General features: G+C 46.8%; 1 protein-coding gene across 8 annotated transcripts in view; it reads right to left on the bottom strand.

Moving 5' to 3' along the window:
- Caln1 (calneuron 1) overlaps positions 1 to 18,225 on the bottom strand; it is a 474,231-nt gene extending 456,006 nt beyond the window's left edge. For 2 of the 8 annotated variants that reach the window (XM_076923054.1, XM_076923058.1), the window contains exons 1-2: positions 17,995 to 18,196; positions 16,739 to 16,832 (exon numbers count right to left, since the gene is read on the bottom strand). The gene's annotated coding sequence lies outside the window, so the exon portion shown is untranslated. Of the gene's footprint in view, positions 1 to 2,322; positions 2,575 to 15,262; positions 15,331 to 16,738; positions 16,833 to 17,994 lie in introns of those variants that run through there. The other 6 variants (XM_076923053.1, XM_076923057.1, XM_076923055.1 and 3 more) reach the window with 4 other exon arrangements.
- Positions 18,226 to 21,463: the final 3,238 nt, after the last annotated feature.

Below are 21,463 nucleotides of genomic sequence, written 5' to 3'. Positions count from 1 at the left end.
CTAAAGCAGTGGTTCTCAACTTTCCTGATGCTGCAACCATTTCATGCAGTTCCTTGGGTTGTGGTGACCCCCCCAACCCCGACCATAAAATCATTTTGTTGCTGCTTCCTAACTGTAATTTCGCTACTATTAGAAATCATAATATAATATCTGTGTTTTCCGACGGTCTTGGATGACCCTTGTAAAAAGTTGTTTGACACCTACATCCCCCAGCCAAGGGTCCCAACCCACAGGTTAAGTACCACTGTGCTAAAAGAAGATAAAAAGACTACTAAAAGATCAAAAGCCATATTGCCATGTTGCCAGATCTGGACAAACCCCACTGGAAGTTTTACTCGACTTGAAGGCCAGCAGATACCAGTAAATTGAAAACACACACACCATTAACTTGCAAGTAACAGTTAAGGATAAACAACAGTCCTCTGATTTCCTTTTTGTTCTTAGGTCCCTGCCAGGACAAACATGCCATTTGTGATAGCCACCCATCCCAGGCCTCTCTTGTCAAAACCTCAAACAGTCCCTGGGAGGGGGTTGTTGATGGTTGGACAACGACACACAGAGCAGCGGGGACCTCCATCTTTGGGAAGGACAGGAGAAAGAGATATTGTGTGGAGCCCCCTCATGGACCTTCACCTCTGAACCCTCCAGCTGTGCGTGCTAAGGACTCATCCTGGTGACAATGGCCACAGTCCTGTTTGCAGTCCCCAGGGAAGCTGTTCGCAGAGGAATTGCAAGCACAGCCTTGGGCAAAGCCACCATGCCCTGCTTCCCACGCTCTGCTTCTCCATCTTGCATGATGAAGCCCTCTGCCACTGAGGTTTTTGTTTTTTGTTTTTTTTCCCAGAGAACAATTATTCCCCGGTTTTTTTTTTTTTTTTGGTGGTGGGGGGATCTTCAAATTGCCACACACATCCACCAGTAGTCACAGAGACTCATGTGCTGCACTCTAGGGCTTTGAGCAGTCTCCCCTAACCAGAGAGTTTCAGTGCTATAGAGGAAGTTTGTTTTTCTACTAATATGGATTGCAACGGACCTACGGTGTGTGGGAAACAGATGCTTAACCCAGAGGAAATGCCCAACCTTGACGAAGAGATTGGAACTACTGTTCAAACAAATATTTTGGACCTCTGTTGTGCTAACAATTGGGGGGTGGGGGGACCTCCCTACTGGCATAACTGGGTTGCAGCTCACCTCCCTCCTTATGAGTTAGAAGTGATGCTCCTTACCCAGGAGGTTTAAAAAGAAGTCACTGGGAGAAATCAGCAAAGGTGGTTTTCTTCCTAGATGAGTCTCCCTGATGAGAAGTTAACAGCCATGGGAAACCCTGCCCCGAAGCCAAGTGGATCCAGGGACCCGGTAGTCAGAATATAGAAGCGACCATCTTCAGGAAACTGGCTTTCAGGGTCATCTATGGAGAGATGGAAGCTGACTGAAAGGAAACCTTCTCCTTGGGTCTAGGCTGAGAGGAGAGGTTCGCCCCAGAGGGAGGCTGTGGGGGTGGAAACAGATCAATGTAGAATTTGTAGATGGATACGTGCTCTAGGCCTGTGTACAATTTACAAGTGCAATGTGAAAAGAAAATAAATCTTCTTTCTCCCTCGCTCTCCCTCGCTCTCCCTCGCTCTCCCTTGCTCTTTTTCTCTCTGCCAGGCTCCAGCAGATTCCTAAATCAAAACAAGCCTTTAGAAGAGAGCCTCAGACTGGGCTAGAAGTGAGTTTCCTCAAAAGGCAGGAGGGAAGGGGTGAAGGATCTTTGAGAACAGACAGCAAGCTTTTTTTTTTTTTTTTTTTTTTTTTTTTTTTCTTTTTTAAACCTGGCACCATTCAGAGTCTAGGATATGGGGACAGGTGTTGATGTGGAGCACCTCTGGGACAATTTCTGGAGAGAAAGTTGCACAGCCATCTTCCGTCTGAATGACAGGTCATGGGTTTCTTTCAGAAAAGCAAACTGAGTCCAGGGTAACATCCTTTTTTCATGATCATCAAGGGTCAAGGGACCCAGCCAGGAGAACATGTTTCTTTGCACAAGCCAGAGCAGAACTAAAGATGTTTTCCCCACTTCTGCAGACCACCTGAGCAGCTTAGGTGAAGCCATGGCCAAAACAAACAAATGAGGACCACCCTCCAAAGCATCCCTTCCCTCCCCTTCCTTCCCTCCAAAGCCCAGGGAATCAAGACTTGATTTGTCTCAACTAGATCCTGAGCTGGGGGGGACCGGAGAGGAAGAAGAGGGAAAGAGGGAAGCCAGGGGGGCCAGGCAGCGTCCATGCAGTTAGTGTCTTATTGATTTAGAGCCACAGGAGCCAGCGGAAAGGACCATACCTCCTGCTGATCTCGGGAGAAGTGCTCCAAGATCCATGGCTGTGGAGTTGGGGGAGAGTCGCTAAGCCATCTGAAGGAACAGAGCACTGCAGCTCCTCAGCCTGATGGGCCAGGGCGAGCTTTAATTAACAGGGTCTGATGCCTCTTCTTTTTTGGTAACTGAGCAGATTTAAAGGGCTAGAGACCCAATTTGAAGGGTGCTGCTGCCTGCTGCTGCTGCTGCTGCTGCTACTCGGGCTGCTGCTGTGGCTGCTCCTGGCTGCTGCTCTCCGGCTGCTGGAAAAAAGCTTCCTGCAGATTGCTAGTTCCAATGAGGAGATGGAGCCAGGAGGACAGGAAATGGGGCTGTTCATGCAGGGTCTCTTGGGATCTGAGGTTGGGAAACTGGACCACGGTACCAAGCACAGCCCACACCAGTGAGTACCAAAATGTCCTGCCTGCTGTTCTCTTTGGCCAGGGAGAAGGGCTGCACTTGAGGGGGGGCAGGCAGGTAGCATCAAGGGCACCCTGTCCCCACATGAGCCTGGACAGGACGCTGGTCTGGGAGAGTGGGAGGGAGTTTCTGTTCTGAGAGGGTTGTTTGAGCACGGCCATAGAATGTGCACATTCATACACAAGCCTGCCCTTGCATACACTTGCCTGCCTGTGTACACACACACACACACACACACACACACACACACACGTGTACAGACACCTATATGGGGCCAGAGAGATGGCTCATCTGTTAAAGGCTGGGATCTTAACCAAAAAAGATACCTGTAATCACACACACCAGTCCATGTAGATGTGCCTATGTACACATACAGGTCTAATCACACACAGACACACACACACAAACTCATAGACATACATGCCTACTTGAGTATACACACACACATCCACTCGCATACACAACGTGTCTCCCCACCACCTTCCAATACCAGGCTTATGTCCCCTACACCTATAGCTTATAGTAATGTGACCAAGAAAATCAGTGACACCAAGCATGGTTAAGAGGGTAGTAGCCAAGAGTTAGATGCCCACAGATGTGAGAAAAGGAACACATTGTATGGAATTTCTGCTGAGTTCCTGAGACCCTCCCTGCTGCTTCTGAAAGAGCACAGACCTCATTGAAGACCATCTTAACTTTAAAAAAAAAAAAAAAAAAGATTGCTTCTATTTTTATTTTATGTGAATGTGTGCAGGTATGTGTGTGTGTGCACACGTGCATGCGTGTGTGAAAGTGTGTGTAGTACCAGCAAAGGCCGGATGGGGGTGCTGGATCCCTTGGAACTAGAGTTCCAGGAAGTTGTGAGTCCTTTCCAAGGTGGGTGCTGGGGCTGCCAGAGGAGCAGAAAGCACACTTAGCTGCCCAGCCAACTTTCCCGCTCCAGGAACTATTGTAATTGTTGAGACTATCACAGCGGAGACCCTTTGACACGATGCCTTTTCCCCTGCTCTTGCTAAGGCAGCCACTGGCCTCTCTGTAGTCTTCTCCATGGCGGCTCCATACCTCAACCTCTGTTTCTTTAGAAAGTACGTTTAGTGGCACCTTACCCGGCACTTTGTGAATATATGTATGGAGGGGGCTGATGCATGCTGGATAATGGATGCATGCAGAGGTAAGGGCTCCAGATCCTATGTCTTCCCTCCACCTTTTCTTTTTTTTCTTTTCTTTTCTTTTTTTTTTTTTTTTTTTTTTTTTTTTTTTTTTTTTTTTTTTTTTTTTTTTTTTTTTTGGTTTTTTGAGACAGGGTTTCTCTGTGTAGTCCTGGCTGTCCTGGAACTCACTTTGTAGACCAGGCTGGCCTCGAACTCAGAAATCCACCTGCCTCTGCCTCCCAAGTGCTGGGATTAAAGGCGTGCGCCACCACCGCCCGGCTCCACCTTCTTTTCTAAGGCAGGGTATCTCATTGACCTGGAGCTTAACTATTTGGCTAGTCTGCCTACCCATGAACCCCACTACCTGTTCCGCTGATCTTCCCTCCCCCGAATCCCCTGTTCTGGAGTTACAAGCACATGCCACCATGCTTGGCTTTTTATATGGGTGCTTGGGATTCAAACTCAGGTCCTAGTGCTTAGATGGCAGGTACTATACCAATGAAATCATCTTCCCAGCCCTGGCCTGAGATTTTTAATCCCATTCCCCCTGGTAGGAACACAAAATAAACTCAACCAATCAGCGTTCAGTATCTAACAGCCTCCGGTGTACATGTCCGAGTGCAGGCTAAGATTTTGGGTATGAAGAAGGAGCCTCAGATCCCTCCCTAGGATGCTACAGTCAGGTGTGGGACCCTCCTGTCTTCCTAAACCTGCCTTTATGACCCCCAAAATGACAAGGTCAAATCAAGCCAACGATGCTCTATATGGAAAGAAGAGCCGGGGACTTTTCAAAAGCTCGTCCAATTATTGCAGCACTGAGCTTAACCACCAAACCCAAGATGATTGAAACAGCACACAGGCCTTTAAGGAGACAAGGAAAAGTGAGAGATGGACAATGGATTCCCAATTCCCACCTCTGCCCTGAACAATAATCCCTGCATCTGGCCCAGGGGGCCAAAGAGAGAGTCACTCTTTGGGCTTCACCTGGAACTTAGGCGGACTCCCTGAAACTCTGTCACCCACTGCCAGCTATCTGCAGTGCCACCACCCTCACATGCACAGGTGCTGGCCACAGCACTCCTCCACAACACACTCGGAGCTTGTTCCACAGAGACTCTCATGTCACCCTCTTGGACCCAAGTTCTGTGCACTTCCTTGCCCTGTGTCTCTCCAGAAGATTTTTGTGTCACCTCTTCCTCAAAGCAAGCCTGCCAGGTGGTCCAGAACTACAATCGCAGCACTTAGAAGGTGAAGGCAGGAGAAATGAGTTCCCAGGATAGCCTGGGCTACATAGTAAGATGAAAGAGAGAGAGAGAGAGAGAGAGAGAAAGAGAGAAGAAAGGGAGGGAGGAAGGAAGAATGGGAGGGGAAAAAGAAAGAGAGAGGGAGGGAAGGAAAGTAGGAAAGAAAGAAGGAAAGGAAGGAAGGAGGAAGCAAAAAGGAGGAAGAGAAAGAGGGGAGGAGGGAAGAAAGATAGAGGAGGAAGGAGAGAGGGAGGGAGGGACGGACGGACGGACGGAAGAAGGACTAAAGAAAAGAGACTGATGATAATGTGTCCTTTCCCTAGTGATTGACAGGGAAGACTGCCTGCCCTCTCCACCCTTGTCTTAACACCCAAGCTATCTCTCCACCTCAATCCACCTTTCCCATTCAGACAGGGTCCCTCACTGAACCTGAAGCTCATGTTTTGGTTTGCATCCACTGAGCACCCAAGATCCATCTGTTTCTGCCTCTTCAGCACTGGCGTTAAAGCCATGTTCCACCATAGTAGACTTTTTTTTTTTTTTTAACATAGCTGCTGGGGATTCAAACTCAGGTCCTCATGCTGGAGCAGCAAGCCCTTTAGCCATATACTCAACCCCACAGCATCCTTTGATAACTGCTAACGGCAACCTTGCTGTATCCTTTAGAGAGAAAAAGGACTGGTCTGCCCCATTTCAGAGAAAACTGCACATCAGAGCCATAACCCTCAGGGAGTGAAGTGACAGTCATTGATGAAGCCCTGGGTTGGAACCCTCCTCAGAGATCTGACTAACAACCCTTAAGCCCTTCTCTGGCCAGGTAAGATTACCATTTGCCTTTGGTTCCTCCATTCCTAGGCCAGTAGCTCTTCTTGCCGTCACTAATTCCTGAGCAAGTTCAACTTTCCAATTTCTGTGCAACCAATCCCATGTGTTAAATGCCATCTGTTTGAAACATCTAGTGTGGTTTTTGTTTCCCTGACTGGACAAGAATTTTTTTTCCTTGGAAATCCCAAATTGGAATGTTCTAATAGTCACGATTAAGCCTCAGTCAGAACGTTCTGGCTCAAAGTACACGTCTTGGAGTATGTTAACATTTACCAATTAAATGAAATTATAAGAGAGTAAAAAGAAAGAAAGAAAGAGAAAATCTGAGCTCACCCTTCACATAGGAGGCTGCTGGCACAATTCCATGTTATCTATTTATCATTTATGATATCAAATTTATAGGCATCAAGAAAGAAAAATATTCCTGGCCCAATTTTAAGTCTGATGTATTCAAGGAAAAAAAAAAAAAAAAAAGAGGCAAGAGGGAAATTTGAGAATTGGCCTGAATGCCACTCCAACAGAGAAAGACGATCACTGTGAGGTATACACAATTGTCGTGTACGTTACTGAGCTTTGGTTCAGTGTGTCAGGTCAACAGTAACACACTGTACTGATATTTCAGAAGCTGGACAGTGTAGCCGGGAGGGAATTTGAAGAACTGAACTCATCTCTTCGTGTATCCCACATGGGGTCTCTATTCTGACAGACAGACAGACAGACAGACAGACAGACAGACAGACAGACAGACAGGGAGATAGATTAAAGGTATAGGTATAGGTTATAGATATATTACAGATATGTGATATTGATAAATATAGATTATAGGTATAGGCAAAGATATATAGATATAGATGATAGATTTTAGTTATAGATTATATATCATAGATATAAATTATAGGTATAGGCATAGATTATAGATAGATAGATAGATAGATAGATAGATATCATATATCATAGATTATAGATGCATTACAGACATGATATAGATAGACATTACAGATATATGCTATAGATAGATATAGATTTTAGGTATAGGCAAAGATAGATACAGATACAGGTGCAGGTGCAGATGCAGATGCAGATACAGATACAGACACAGATGATACAGATACAGATACAGAGATACAGATACAGATACAGATACAGATACAGATACAGATACAGATACAGATACAGATACAGATACAGATACAGGCAAACAAATCAGTCACTTTGGAAATAGAAGAGCATGGGGCCCACACTGGAGAAACTTCTCTAAGGCAAGGTCTACAGTGGCCTCGGCCATCTTTCTACACACTGAGGAGAAGTAACGAGCCTATTTGTCGTTACTGTAACAAAGTACCTAGGTTGGTAGCTTTATTTTAAAAATAAGAGGTTCAGCTCAAGGTTTTTGAATCTGAAAGTCCAAGTTTGGGGGACCTCAGTCATAGTCCAGTCTGAGGGCTGATGGGTAAGGTGGTTGGGAATATGACGGAGCTTAAGGAACATGAGATCACAATGCTGAACAGGATGTCAGAGCTAGGGGTGAGGCCAGATTCATTCTCTACCAATTCCCTCCTGAGAACTATGCTGGGTCATCTCCACTGGCAGTTTGACCAGATTGAGAGATGCTGAGGGAATGCGGAGGAAATTAGTAAGACACACTTCTAGGAGTGTCCGAGAGGGCGTTTCCAGGAATGATTGGCATGTGGGAGAGTGAATAAGAGGAAGACTAGACCTGATAGTGTGTCAGATACATTCTCCAATAGCCTGGGAATTAGGATGGGGGGGGGGCAGAAGAAAGGAAGCTAGCCAAGCATGTAGCTCTGTTCTTCCTCTTCATCTGTCTACTGCAGCTGCCATCACCTGTGAACAACAGACTCCAGTGCTTCAGTCTTTGATGGCCCACAGACACTCCCCAAGAAGCCAGTCTCAGACTAGGGCTGTATCATTGGTCCAGCCTACAGGAAGCTGGTGATGCTGGCTTGAGGAATTTCATCAGTGGGTGTTACTGATGCTTCCAGCTACTGGGTTCTTTGACCATCCAGTATGCAGATGGCCACTGTGGGACTCTTCTGTCTGCAATTATGTAAGCCAATCCAATGAATGTTCCTGTGAACATTTTATAACAACATTTATTATTACACTATGTAGTGTGTATTATCACATATAAACTTCTATGTGCTCTGTTCTTCTAGAGACCCCTAATACAGGAACTAACCTATACAATACCTTTACACTTTCTGAGACCACTGCTACCCTTAAATGTGCCCCCACATGGAAACACATCTTCACACGTATGCAGACCACACACACACACACACACACACACACACACACGGAATAAAAATAATTAGTTGGGCCAGGCAGTTGTGGCACACAACTTTAATTCCAGCACCCAGGAGGCAGAGGCAGGCAGATCTCAGTCCCAGCCCAGCCTGGTCTATAGAGCGAGTTCCAGGACAGACAGAGAGGGCTACACAGAGAAACCCTGTCTAAGAAACAAACAAACAAACAAACAAAAAACAGTTACAATAAAGGCAGATATATGAGACAAGAAACACACAGGGAGGTCTCAGGTTCTCCTCACAGACATCAGCTGCCTCAGGTCAGAGGGGACCCTGCAGTAGAAGGTGATGCTCGGACCTAGAGAGTGATGTGCTGAGCTGAACGGAAGCCTCTGCGGCTGACATACAAAGTTGGGGGTCTGAGGCTCCCAGGCAAAGCAAGGAATGGAAGACAGGATGATTGCAGTCAGAGAGGAAATATGTTACTGGTCAGACTGGAGAGGGAAGCCGGGTTACATTATGACAGTCTGTGTCTCATGGGAGGAGAGAAAAGTCATTGCAGGGCTCATCTGGGTCCTGTCCCAGTGAGAAAGAGACCTTTGAAAAATATCCTTCAACTATATGAGGGACCTAATGGGCCACAAGTCGGCCTGAACAGCAGATAAAATGTAAGGGAGATTGTAATTGGAAAACAATTAGATAACAATTCTCTTCCTAAAAGAGAAATTATGTGTGCCCCCCCACCCCACCCCATCACCATTTCAGAGGAAAGTCAAACCCTGTAGTCTGGCTTGAAGGCTCTTTATGAACCACTGGCAGGAAATTACCTTTCACCACGTCTCCTCCTTCCAGCTCCTAGCTGACAAAAATAGTTCCAGACACATAGAAGCACTGTCGACGCCCGGAAGAGGCTAGCTAGCTAGCTTCACACAATCTGGCCTCGGCATGTTCTGCCAGCTCCGGGGTAACCATCCTCGGCCCCTGGTAAACGCCTAATTATCTACCAGTGCCCTGCACAGATGTGTTCACTGGGAACCGTCCCAAAGATCCGTTTCTCTGAAACCCTTTCTTCTCCGTTCCCTGAGCAGAGAAAAGGATCTACTCCTCTTACAGCTGCCAGCCCGCTGGGTAGGCATCTTATTTTTCTCCCAGAAGCTGTCTCCCACTCTATAAGAGGCAGGCATTTCTCCATAAGAGACAAATGTCTCCCTCCATAAGAAAGATAAGCCTCTCACCTTGGTACACTTAGCTTATCTAAACAGGGCTGGCTCACAAGGTTAAAATTTTTTTTAATCTATTACTATTATGTGTGTGTGTGCTTGTGTGTATGTGCATACACGTGTGTGTGTGTGTGTGTGTGTGTGTGTGTGTGCACATGCACATGTGCACGCACATGCTATTGGTGCACACATGCTACTATGTGAGTGGAGGCCGGAAGACAATTTTGTAGAATTGTTTCTCTCTTTCTATTGTGAAATGGGCTCTGGGGATCAAACTCAGGTTGTCAAGCCTTTGCAGCAAGCACTCTACCCAACTGAGCCATGGCACTGGCCCCAGCAAATTTTGATTAACATGAACTGATACCCAGGTAGAAAGGCTTACACTGTAATCCAAGCATTCAGAAGGCTAAACCAGGAGAACAGTTAGTCCAAGGTCAGCCTGGGATAGATACAGACACACTTCTCCCTTCCCCCACCACACCCCCCAAAAGCAGTGGACATGCTTCTATATTAACAAGCTAAAAAAGCTCACTCTCTGGCATAAATGAGAAGTTTGTGAATTGCCCCCCACCCCCAACCCCAACCCCCTACCTGTGAATCAAAGTACGTGCATACCCTATAGCCCTGCGACAGGGAGCTTGCTACCCAGGACACAGAGAGCTGCGCTAGGGAAACCTGGAGTAACTCTCTTAGCTCAGCTCCTAAGTGCTGGATTGCAGGCATGTATCCCCACACCTAGGCAGCTCCTGGGTCTTACTGTGGTAACCCATCACGACTACAGTGATCTGTGGAGGTGGTTTTGGGAGATGTCTCCACAGAGGGTTATGGCTTTCCTTGTGTTGAGACAGAAAGCTTCCCCTCCCCCCCTTCCCCCGGAATCTCTGTGGCTCTGGATTCAGCATCCTGATTCTTAAGTTCAAGGTTCTAAATTATTTGCAAGTAGCAGAAATAACAAACCATTTGCGTCCACAACCATCACCTGTCCAGTTACACATTTTATTTCCTCCTTCCCTTCACCAGATTCCCTGGGCTGGTGGGAAATGGCAACCCACGGAAGGGCGTGATACCCCCCTAAAACATGAACTGAGGTCATAAAGGACAAAGATGCCATTCATAAAGTTTAACCCCACAGGATAGGAACTCTGAGCCTGAGAAGCTATTGTGAAAATCCCTTCCCTGGTGGAGAACCTTTCTTGGAAGGCTCCAAAGACAAACCAAAGTACAGTTACACTGAAGTACCCCTTGGGGGTAGGGGGGGAACCACTGAGCTTATGGGGTTTACTTAAAAAGCATGGGTGAACGAGAAGTTTCTGACAGGAACTTGCATGACCCCCCAAAGTAGCCACACCAGAAAGTCTTCACCCAGCATCAATGAAGGCTCCCCCACAGCTACACATAGTGAATCCCCCTCTAGTCTTCTTCAGCCCATATACTGTAGCTCTTCCCAGGACCATTCCCCAACAAGCAATTAAGAAAAGTTTCAGCCATAGCATACAAATAAAATGGCTGAAAGGAATGGGTGAGTCTCAGGTGGGGGTCTAGTGACGCTCCCCATGCCCTTCCTCTGAGGGACTGTCAAGAGTCCTCAGGCTCACTCCTGGTGAGACACAGCTGATGCCCTGAAGCTGGAGGCTGTATGGCTCAGAAGATAATACCATGCAACAGAAGCTCCCCCTAAATTCAGACACAGAGGGATGATTACATAGGAGCTGGGCTGCCATGATACTTTCTGGGTAATGCAAAAATCCCAGAGAGGAACCCCCCAAATGAAAAAATAAATGGCTTGATACACCACTTCACCCCATCTGCATAACCTCTGGCCCCAACACAGCTGGGTGTACAGCCTGCCTCTCTGACTGGAAATCCTGCCAGCACAGAGCTCTGGATAACTTATGAACGGCAGTGTCCTTTCCCTAAATCCGGTTGCTGTCACCCGGCAAGGCCATCTTTTGATGTTTCATGGCTTGATATATTTTTATCTGAGCCTAAGAAGATGCCAAAGTCAACAATAATGCCACTGCTGTTGGCCTCCGAGGAAACACATCTGTCAGGGAGCCAGTGGGATGTACACAAGATGAGGCTCAGAGAGAGTTTATCTGACATCTGACGCATGTCTGCAACCCCAGGATCCTGGATGCATATGCAGAAAACCCACCATGAAGACAGCTACAAAATGACGGTGAGATTGGAGGGACAGATGAATGCTGAGCAGAGGTCAGCCCCAGGAGTGGCATGAACAGCCCACCGAGCCAGATAGCTCTTCCTCACCATGGCATAAAAACCACACAGGGAGCCTTAAACAGAGAAAGGTTTCAGGCCTGTAAGATGCATCAAGACCCACTCCCTTTCCCCGAACAAGAGAGCCCTCTGTGGTAGTTAATATTATCCACTTGATAGGATCTAGAACCTCCTAGGAGATGCTCGTCTGGACATGTCTGGGTTAATTGAGGCTGGGGCTAACTGAGGTGAGGAAGCCTATCCTGGATATGGGCAGCACCATTCCACACCATTCCACACCATTCCTAGACTGAATAAAAAAGAGACAGTGAACTCAGCACCAGCATCCATCTCTCTCTGCTTCCGGAAGACTGTGGATACAGTGTGACCAGCTCCTTCGAGCTCTTGCCGCCATGCCTTCCCCGCCATGATTGAATGTATCCCCTCAAACTGTGAGCCTCAGTAAACCCTCCTCCCTTAAGCAGCTTCTATCAGGTACATGGTCACTGCAATGAGAAAAATAACTAATAGGCCCCTGTGTGTTATAAAATGTACCAGCCTATTTGTTTACTCAAGGGTTGAACTTGATTTCTATTGTCACCGGTCATAAGCCTTGTCCACGTACATATGACTAGACACACAGAAGTCACAGAAAATTAGAAAAGCACAGAGAGGTGATCCCAAAACTGCCATAACCCAAGAGTCACCAATATTTTAAAATTCATTTCTGTTCAGTGATAGTAAGAGGGGACTGCAGAGATGGTTCAGCAGTTAAGGGTGCTTGTTGAGCAAGCCTGAAGGCTGGAGTTCAAATCCCAGTACCCACATAACAAGCGAGACTACAAACCAGGCATCCCTGGCTCTGAGTGGGATAGAGACAGGGGGATCATTGGGTCTTATGGTTACCCAGCCTAGGGGAAAAACACCTGCCCCACATTCAGAGAGACATTTCCTCAAAGGAATAAGTGGACAGTAATAGAAGTAGACATTTGACACACTTTTCTGATCTATATACACACACACACACACAAAAGCTTTTTGTTGCCAACAAGAAAATATCCACTCCTTATTGCCTGTTTTTCTATGCTACTGTGATGAACAGAACCATAGTCCTGGTGACTGTGACCCACTGAGATACTGCTAAAAGACCCAGCCTAGAGACCCAGAGGAGACAAGGGCCATGTTGTATTGTGCTCAACACCTACTCAGAGAGACTAGAACCTCATTTGCCTTCTCAGGTATTACACACTGTTTTTCCTAGGAAGCCATGAACAAATGACTAATCACTCCCAGTAAGGCACCAAAGTCCAACTCATCAAACTTTACTGAGTGAGCAGACTGAACTTACAGAGACATGTGAGGGATTGCTTACAGAAGCAATGGGTGACCCAAAACAGCTGAATCACTCACTACAAATTCCCACCCCAGCATGAATGGTGACCTCATGGATACTGCAACCTGAAGTCCTCCTCTCGGTTAACTTTCTACTTCCTGTATAGTCTAGCACCTCCCAGGACTCTTTGCAGCTTCTAGAGGACAGGAAGAAGGAATGACTAGAATCCCAGGTGATGGTTCTATGACTCCCCTCCACCTACTAGGGATTGCCAACAGCTCCATTTCCGTTACCATAGACCTGGCTATCATTGTCTTATTCTGCTCTAGTTGCCATGGGTTAGGGTTAGGGTTAGGGTTAGGGTTAGGGTTAGGGTTAGGGTTAGGGTTAGCGTTAACATGGCTACTGGGCCAAGTTCATCTCTACTCCAAGATGGTACCATGTTATTCCTAGAGGAAAGAGATCATTCTATAAACACCAGGCTTAGAAAAATCAGTATCTCCTCAGTATCACCCATGGAAATACTGGTTATTTTTATCATCTCAGTAACAAAATACTTATCAGAAGGATACTTAAGGAAGGAAGGATATATTTGGCTCACCATGGAGGGAACGGCATGGTGTTGCATTTGGGTCCGTGGCAATGGGACCTCCTGGCTTGTTCACATTCTGGTGGATTTTGAAGCCGAGCTGGGTTATGACTTTCAAAGTCCATTCATAATAGCTTAGATCTACCAGCTAGAACATAGACCCCAAATATTCTACAGGCTCCCAAAACAGCACCAGATGAAGATCAAGTGTTCAAATGTTTATATTCAAATTGTAAGTCAGCCAAGTCTCATTTCTCCCAGGGACTCAAAGAACTCCAAGAACCTAGCTCAGCAGAGCGTGAGGAATAGCTGCATAACGTTCGTAAAGGAGAGGGAACGAAACAGGAAAAATAAAAGTCAGAAAGAAATGAGATTGCTGAGTCTAGACTTGAAAGGATTGAGATAGATCATATGAACCACCCTCCCCAGATGTAGCCACCCATCCCCACTTAGCTTATGCAAAAGTAAATACTTAAGAGAATGGTAGTGGGACACTGGAAATGTGATGTTACAGGTTTTATATTCAATATGTCCCCCCAAAAGTCATGTGTTAAAGGCTTGGTCCCCCTGCTAGCTTTAATTGCCAACTCGATGCAGCCTAGAGTCTCCTACAGTGAGATGATTTGAGTACATTTGAGACATGCCTGTGGGTATGTCTGTGGGGGATCGTCTTGACTGTTAACAAATGTAGGAGGGCCCAGCCCACTGTGGGCAGCACAATCCCTATGCAGGTAGTCCAGAATGGTATTTTTAAAAAGCTAGCTAAGCATGGGCTTGTGAGGCTTTTGCCTTCAGATTCCTGCCTAGGCTTCCTTGAGTGATGAACTGTGAGCTGGAGGTATAAGATCAAATATTCCCCCCCAAGTAGCTTTTGGTCATTGCGTGTGCATCACAGCAACAAAATGAATCTACAGCAATCCTCAAAACAGAGGTGGGGCTCCTGGGAGTGGTTAGACTATGAGGACCCTCATCTTTTTAGAGGAAGTAGGTCATTGTAGGAGCGTGGTTTTAAAATTTATACTTTTCTCACTCTCCCATTTCCAGGACATCATGAAGTGAGTAGCTTTATTCCCTTGAATGATCTGTACCCTGATGCTCTCTGCCTTACCACAGCCTAAGGGCAACGGAGCCAACCCATCATGAAATGAACCCTTCTGTACGATGACTCAAAACCTTTCCTCCTTTACATTGTTTCTCTTAGGGGACCGGACAGCGAGATGACTCAGAGGGTAAAAATGTCCACAGCCCAAGCCCGAAGACCTGAGTTCAATCCCTAGAAATTACATTTAGAAAGCTGGGTGTGGCATTTGTATGCCCACAGCCTGCAAAGCAGAGACAGAGGGATCTCTGGAGCCCCCTACCCAATCAGCCTAGCCTACTTGATGAGCTCCAAGCCAGTGAGAGACCCTGTCTCAAAGAAAACAGTGGATGGTACCTTAGGAGTGACATGATGACACCCACAGTTGACCTCTTGCACACACACACACAAACACGCGCGCGTGCGCGCGCGTGCACTCACGCAAGTGATGGACCTGGGTAAACATGTTCCCACTCACCTTTACCCCCTAATTGCTTCATTTAGGTTCATTTAGGATAACAGAAATGTAGAAGTAAAGGCCGGCTCAATAGGAGCCAAAGTCAAGCAAGAGACAGACACTCACCTAGCATAATAACGTCCAGAAATTATGCCAGCAGGAAGCCATGAATCTTCTCCCTGGATCATTGCGATCTGTGGGCAGGAGATGAACACTTGCACTGTGAGGTGCCTGATTTGTTGTTTAATATAGTTAGAGATGAGCTTAGGAAACAGGAAGAACCAGAACCTTCCTCCCAGAGTGGAGGGCCCTTTACTTCTCTGACTTGTAGGCTCCAAGTGTCCCTGGTTCCAAGCAGCAGTAAAATGAATAAAGACACGAATCTCAACGAAGGGTAGAATACTTCATATAAAAAAATAATTCCATTGGGAGGCAGAGGCAGGCGGATTTCTGAGTTCGAGGCCAGCCTGGTCTACAGAGTGAGTTCCAGGACAGACAGGGCTATACAGAAAAACCCTGTCTCGAAAAAAAAAAAAAAAGAAAGAAAGAAAGAAAGAAACAAAGAAAGAAAGAAGAGAAGAGAATTCCAACCCAAGAAAGAAGAAAAGCAGGTGACGTGGAAGAGTAAGAAAACAGGAGCTGGAGAAACAGCTCACATAGTAAAGCACTGGCCTTGTCAGCAGGAAGGTCCGAGTTCAATTCCCAGAACTTATGTAAAAAAGCCAGGCATTCTGGTTTGTGCTGGTAGTCCCAGGATTGGGGAGGTGGAAACAGGAGACTCCCTGAAGCTCACAGACCAGCCCCCTAGCCCAGTTAGTGATTTTCTGCTCACAGAGAGACTATATCTCAAAAAAAAAAAAAAAAAAAAAAAAAAAAAAAAAAAAAAAAAAAAAAAAAAAAAACAAGGTTAGGGGGTGGGTCTAGTGAGACATCTCAGCTGGTAAAGGTATCAACTGATTACCTGTATCCCTTCCCTGAGACCCACACAGTGGAAGAAGAAAACTGCTTCAAGCTGTCTTCTGACCTCCACATGTATGCGGGAGATACAGACTTACATCTCACACACAGCAGATACTAAATAAAAAATGAGGGGGTGACACATGCCTCTATGCATGCACACACATGCATGCTTGCACACGCTTGCACACACATACACACAAACAAACACATACATATACATACATACATGTGCACACGCATACATATACACAAACATACATATATATATATAAATTGAGAAAACAGGGCCCAATTGGGAGACCTGGCTGGATGTTGTGTTTCCAACTTGAAATCAAAGCAACTGTGAGAATCTCAGTATGTGACCCTCACAGAGATCAGACCTGACAAGAACAAAGCTCTATTGACACCGAAGAGGAAGCTGCTGCCAGACCAGAGGGTTAATTCCACCCAAGTCTATCTTGGAGAACTGGTGAATTTATTAGGGCTACCTACTGGAGGGCGAGAGGTGACCCACAAACAGCGACATCATTAGCACTGGTGATGGATTCCCAGGATCGAATAGACAGGGTCCCCATTTCAGTTAATCTACCACTTGTAGACCGAGCATGCCCCAAGGTCACACGCAGCTGGGAACAGAGTTACCTGCAGCTGGTGTGGGAGGCCAGGAATGTCAGGGGACAGTCTGATGACTCACTCCAAACACCTCCGCCTTGGTTAGTTTTGGTCTTGACGCAGGCTAGAGTCATTTAAAAAAAAAAAAAAAAAAAAAAAAAAAAAAAGCTAACTTCAGCTGAGAAAATGACCCTATCAGGTTGGCCTGTGGGCAAGCCTGTGGTGCCTTTGCTTGCTTGATGATTAGTTTGGAAAGGTCCCGCCCACTATGGTTGGAGCCATTCCTGGTCAAGTTTCCCTGAGTTGTATAAGACAGTAGGCTGAGCCAGCCATAGGGAGCAAGCCAGTAAACAGCATCCCTCCATGGCCTCTGCATCAGCTCCTGCCTCCGGGTTCCTGTCCTGAGTTTCTGCATTGACTTCCCATTATGATCAACTACAGTTGTAAACTGAAATAAACCCTTTTCTCTCTAAGTTCCTTTTGGTAATGGTGTTTATTACATCAATAGCAAGTCAAGGAAAACAGCCTTCTATGGGGGAATGGCAACAGGCTCAATCTTGTGAGGGTCCCTTGTGCACGGCAACACACGCTCTGATTTCAAGATCAGCTCAAAGGACAACATTCCATAGCGCCAGCCAAGAGACCTTTCACAAACATGCACTAACACCTACAGGTTAGAGCAGAGAGGCTCTAACAATGTCCAGTTTTTAACAGTGTCCCATATTGGTTCAGTATTGTTTTAGCATTGAGGAACAGGTTGAAATTTCTTTCAGAGACAGACAGACAGACAGACAGACAGACAGCACTAATACACCCATGTGAATAGGCATTTGCCTGGCCAAATAAGAAAAGGGCTTGGCCTTTTGCCCCCATGTCACTAACAGTCACCCCAAACACTACTGGGGTCTGTTATGTAAGGATGAATGGATCCCAAAGGGAGGTCCCCCGACAAAAGATTCTAAAACCTAAAGCTAAAGGTATAGACTTGGAGTTTTGGATTCAAAGATTTACAATACAAGGAACAAACTAACACACAGGGAGACGGTGTGCTTTGAGAGCAGAATGAACAGGTATCTTGTGAGTTGGGAAGGCTTCCTGGAGGAGGTGGTGTTCATTCTCGAGTCCTGAGATCAAGAAGTTAGTAAGATGTACATCTCTGGACCATTTCCCACCTTCACTACCAGGGAACAACCGCGGGCTTCCCTGGAACTCAAGAAAAGGACACAGCTTTCTGTCTTTAGAAACGGCCGGTTATCCCTGTTCCCACAGCTCTTGGGCTCTCTCACCTGAGTTCCTGGCGTGTTCCTTAGAGCTGATTCCAAAGGGACTCCGCTCTGACTACTGGGGCTGCTAAGGTGGATTAACCACACCGCCACAGCCAGGAGGTCTTCCACATCGAGCTGGCTCAGTCCATGCAGCCCCCTGAAAAGTGTGTGGGACCCTGGCAACGGTGCCCGGTCCAACTGCGAGTCGGGGAAGCGTGTTGCCTGCTTTCTGGAGCCAGGCCAAGCCCAGCTGACCTACCGGGCAAATGGAGGTGGAGCTCAGGGATCCTGGCAAATCTCCAGTGTCACATTAACTCCCAAGAAGCCACAGAAGCCACTGGCTGAGGGCAGCAACCAGGAGCCCAAGCCCAGGTCCTACTCCAGACTACCGGGGCCTCACGGTGGCTCTGGTTCTTATGGGTCCGGTCCTGGTTAAATTGGATATGCTTAATATCTATAGGAACTTGGAACTCTAGGCAGTCCTTGGTCAGTGAGCCGAAAACTTTAGGACTTCACTTAATTTGTCTCAAATTTTTCTTTTAGCTTAATTAAAATTCGCACTGCAAAAAAAATTACTTCTTTTTAGAATTTATTTTTATTTATTCATTTCCTTATTTCTCCCTTTCTCTCCCCTCCCCTCCCCTCCCCTCCCCTCCCCTCCCCTCCCTCCCTCCCTCCCTCCCTCCCTCCCTCCCTCCCTCCCTCTCGCCCTCCCTCCCTCACTCTCTCTCTCTCTCTCTCTCTCTCTCTCTCTCTCTCTCTCTCTCTCTCTCTCTGTAGTCCTGGCCGTCCTGGAACTCCCTCCATAGATCAGGCTAGCCTCAAACTCACAGATGCCCCTACCTCTGCCCCCTGAGTGCTGGGATTAAAGGTGTGCACGACCACAGCTCAGCTTGCTTTTTTTTTTTTTTTTTTTTTTTTTTAATGATACTGGAGGTCGAACCCATAATAAGAATTCTACCTCTGAGCCACCCCCTCTCACGACCCTCACTGTGGGATTCTAGACAGGGCCTTGAACTCATCACAGGTCCCGTGCTTACAAATGTCCCCAGACCCACTGGCTGGATTTCAAAGGCAAAGCCACATAGGATGTGAGTCCCTGTACCCCAAACGTTCTAGCTTTCCCCTAGAACCAAGCCTGCTCCCTGTATCCTGAATGTTGGCCAGCTTGTGGACAGCTCTTCCCTCAACAGATTTAAACATAGAAATATCTAGTGAGGAGAGTTCATGCACCTAATCTGACTTTGATATTCCCTGCAGCAGAGAAGGCCCCCTGCCTGCTCCCATCTGCCAAGGCAGAGCTCACGCTGGCCTCAAGCAAATCCCATATGCCTATGCTAACGTGAGTCAGGGACCTGTCTTTAAGGCAGTGTGACTACTTTTTTTATGCCCTCAGCCTGAGCCATCAAAGGTCCCAGAGAACTCATGTGACTGTGAAATGCCCCCACAGGCTAATGTATTTGAACCCTTAGCTCCCAGCAGGTGGCGTAGCTTAGGCGGTTGTGAAACCTGTAGGAGGTGGAGGAAGTGGGCCACTGGAGGTGGGGCTAGAAGCTTTATGCAAATGAGCTCTACTTCCCGACAGTGGATGCCCCGCGTGGCAAGCTGCCACATGCTCCTACCCTGCCTTCTGTACCATGATGGACTGCTCTTCCATAGGACTCAATTCCCAGTGAGTACCCTTACCAAGCAACTCACAACCTTCAGTTACAGAGGATCCAACACCCTTCGAAAGCAACCGAAAAACGCACACGCGCACGCACACACAGCACACCATGCACATACCCAGAAAGCATCTGAAGAATGTAGTTTTAAGTTTTTGAAAACAGAATAAAGTTGTTAGGTTAGATACAGAGCAACTTACTGACCTTATAAAACACTTTACAGCCATAACAAATGAAGTTATAACTTCTACTAGCCAAAAGTTGATTCTATCTCTGATAGGGGAAAAAAATTATCAAGTTAATATGGGAGCCTCACAATGTCTGAGCTGTTGATTAATGGTGAGTAGTGAGTCAAAGACACATCCCTTTATCCTTGGCAGGGGGCGGGGCTTGTTAAACAGCACCCACGTGACCCCGAAGGATGCTCTTCCTTTGCCTCATTCTTGCAGCTGAGATTCTTATTTCCTTTAACAACTTGGATTAGTTGAGAAGCCAAGTTCTATATAAAATGCCTCCAAGATATGGATCTGCAGCGGTGTTCAACATCCGAAGTCATACCTCGCCCCTCCCTGTAGGGACCATGCAAGAGGCTGGGGTTGTGTAGACCACCTGGTAGGGTGCTTGTCTATCATGCATAAAGCCCTGAGTTCAAGTCCCCCGTACTGCTAAAGAGGCATGGTAGCATCCCAGCATCCCAGAAACTGAGGCAGAAAGATCAGAAGTTCAAAGTCATCATTGGCTAGGTAATGAGTTCAAGGCCAGTCTAGATTCTATGAGACCCTGTCTCAAAAGGAGGGGGAAAATGATATATTGGTTGTGGAACACTTTTCCAGCCCGACTCTTGCTACTTCTGCAAATGTGTGTGACATTCTGATCCAAAAAAAAAAAATATATATATATATATATTGGGGGCCGACTTTTAGCAGAAATCGGCTATCAGCTTTGCAGCCATCTTGAGCCATATACCCTGACATGTGACTTGGATTACAATAGCCTACAACAGCTGAGCACACTCTGATAATCTTGGTTTAGATACCTTGAGATTAAAGGTGTGTGAGATTAAAGGTGTGTGACTTAAGAGTATGACTTAGAAGTATAGAGATCAGAGTTAGAGACAAGACCTAAGGGCATGATTAAAGGTGTAACTTAGAGGCGTGGCTTAGAAGTGAGACATATAAAAGGCAGAGACAGAACAGATCAGAATCAGACTGAGATCAGAGAATCAGACACATCAGACATTAGGTAGAAGACACTTGGCTCTAGACAGAATCAGACACAGCAGACAGAGGAGACAGAGAAGGAGACACTTAGAGGAAGAGAGACGGAAGAATAAACGGGATTGAATCACACCCTGTCTGGTCTCCATTCTTCGAGTCTGCCCTCACCCTCGCTCTTGCTGAACCCCGACCTGCAGACCGGAGCGGCAGCTTGGGCTGGGATACAGTGGCCGCCCAAACGTCGGCCCGGGCCTCAACATTTTGCCTGGGCTGCAACGTTTTTTGGCCACCCCAACGTGGGGCTAGTGTGGACCCCAACATTATTTTGGCCACCCCAACGTGGAGCTAGTGTGGACCCCAACATTATTTTGGTGCCCAATGTGGGGCTAGTGTGGACCCCAACATTATTTTGGCTGCCCCAACGTGGGGCTAGTATGGACCCCAACATTATTTTGGCACCCAACGTGGGGCTAGTATGGACCCCAACATTATTTTGGCCACCCCCAACGTGGGGCTAGTGTGGACCCCAACATTAAAAAAAACACACACACACACACACTGGTTTCTTCTACCCTTGAGTTTAACTAAGCTACATTATTCCCTAATCCC

This window comes from Arvicanthis niloticus, chromosome 24 (genome assembly GCF_011762505.2).
Source record: "Arvicanthis niloticus isolate mArvNil1 chromosome 24, mArvNil1.pat.X, whole genome shotgun sequence".
NCBI lineage: Eukaryota > Metazoa > Chordata > Mammalia > Rodentia > Muridae > Arvicanthis > Arvicanthis niloticus.
The sequence above is the reverse complement of the archived record's forward strand: the minus strand, read 5'-3'. Positions and strand labels throughout refer to the sequence as shown.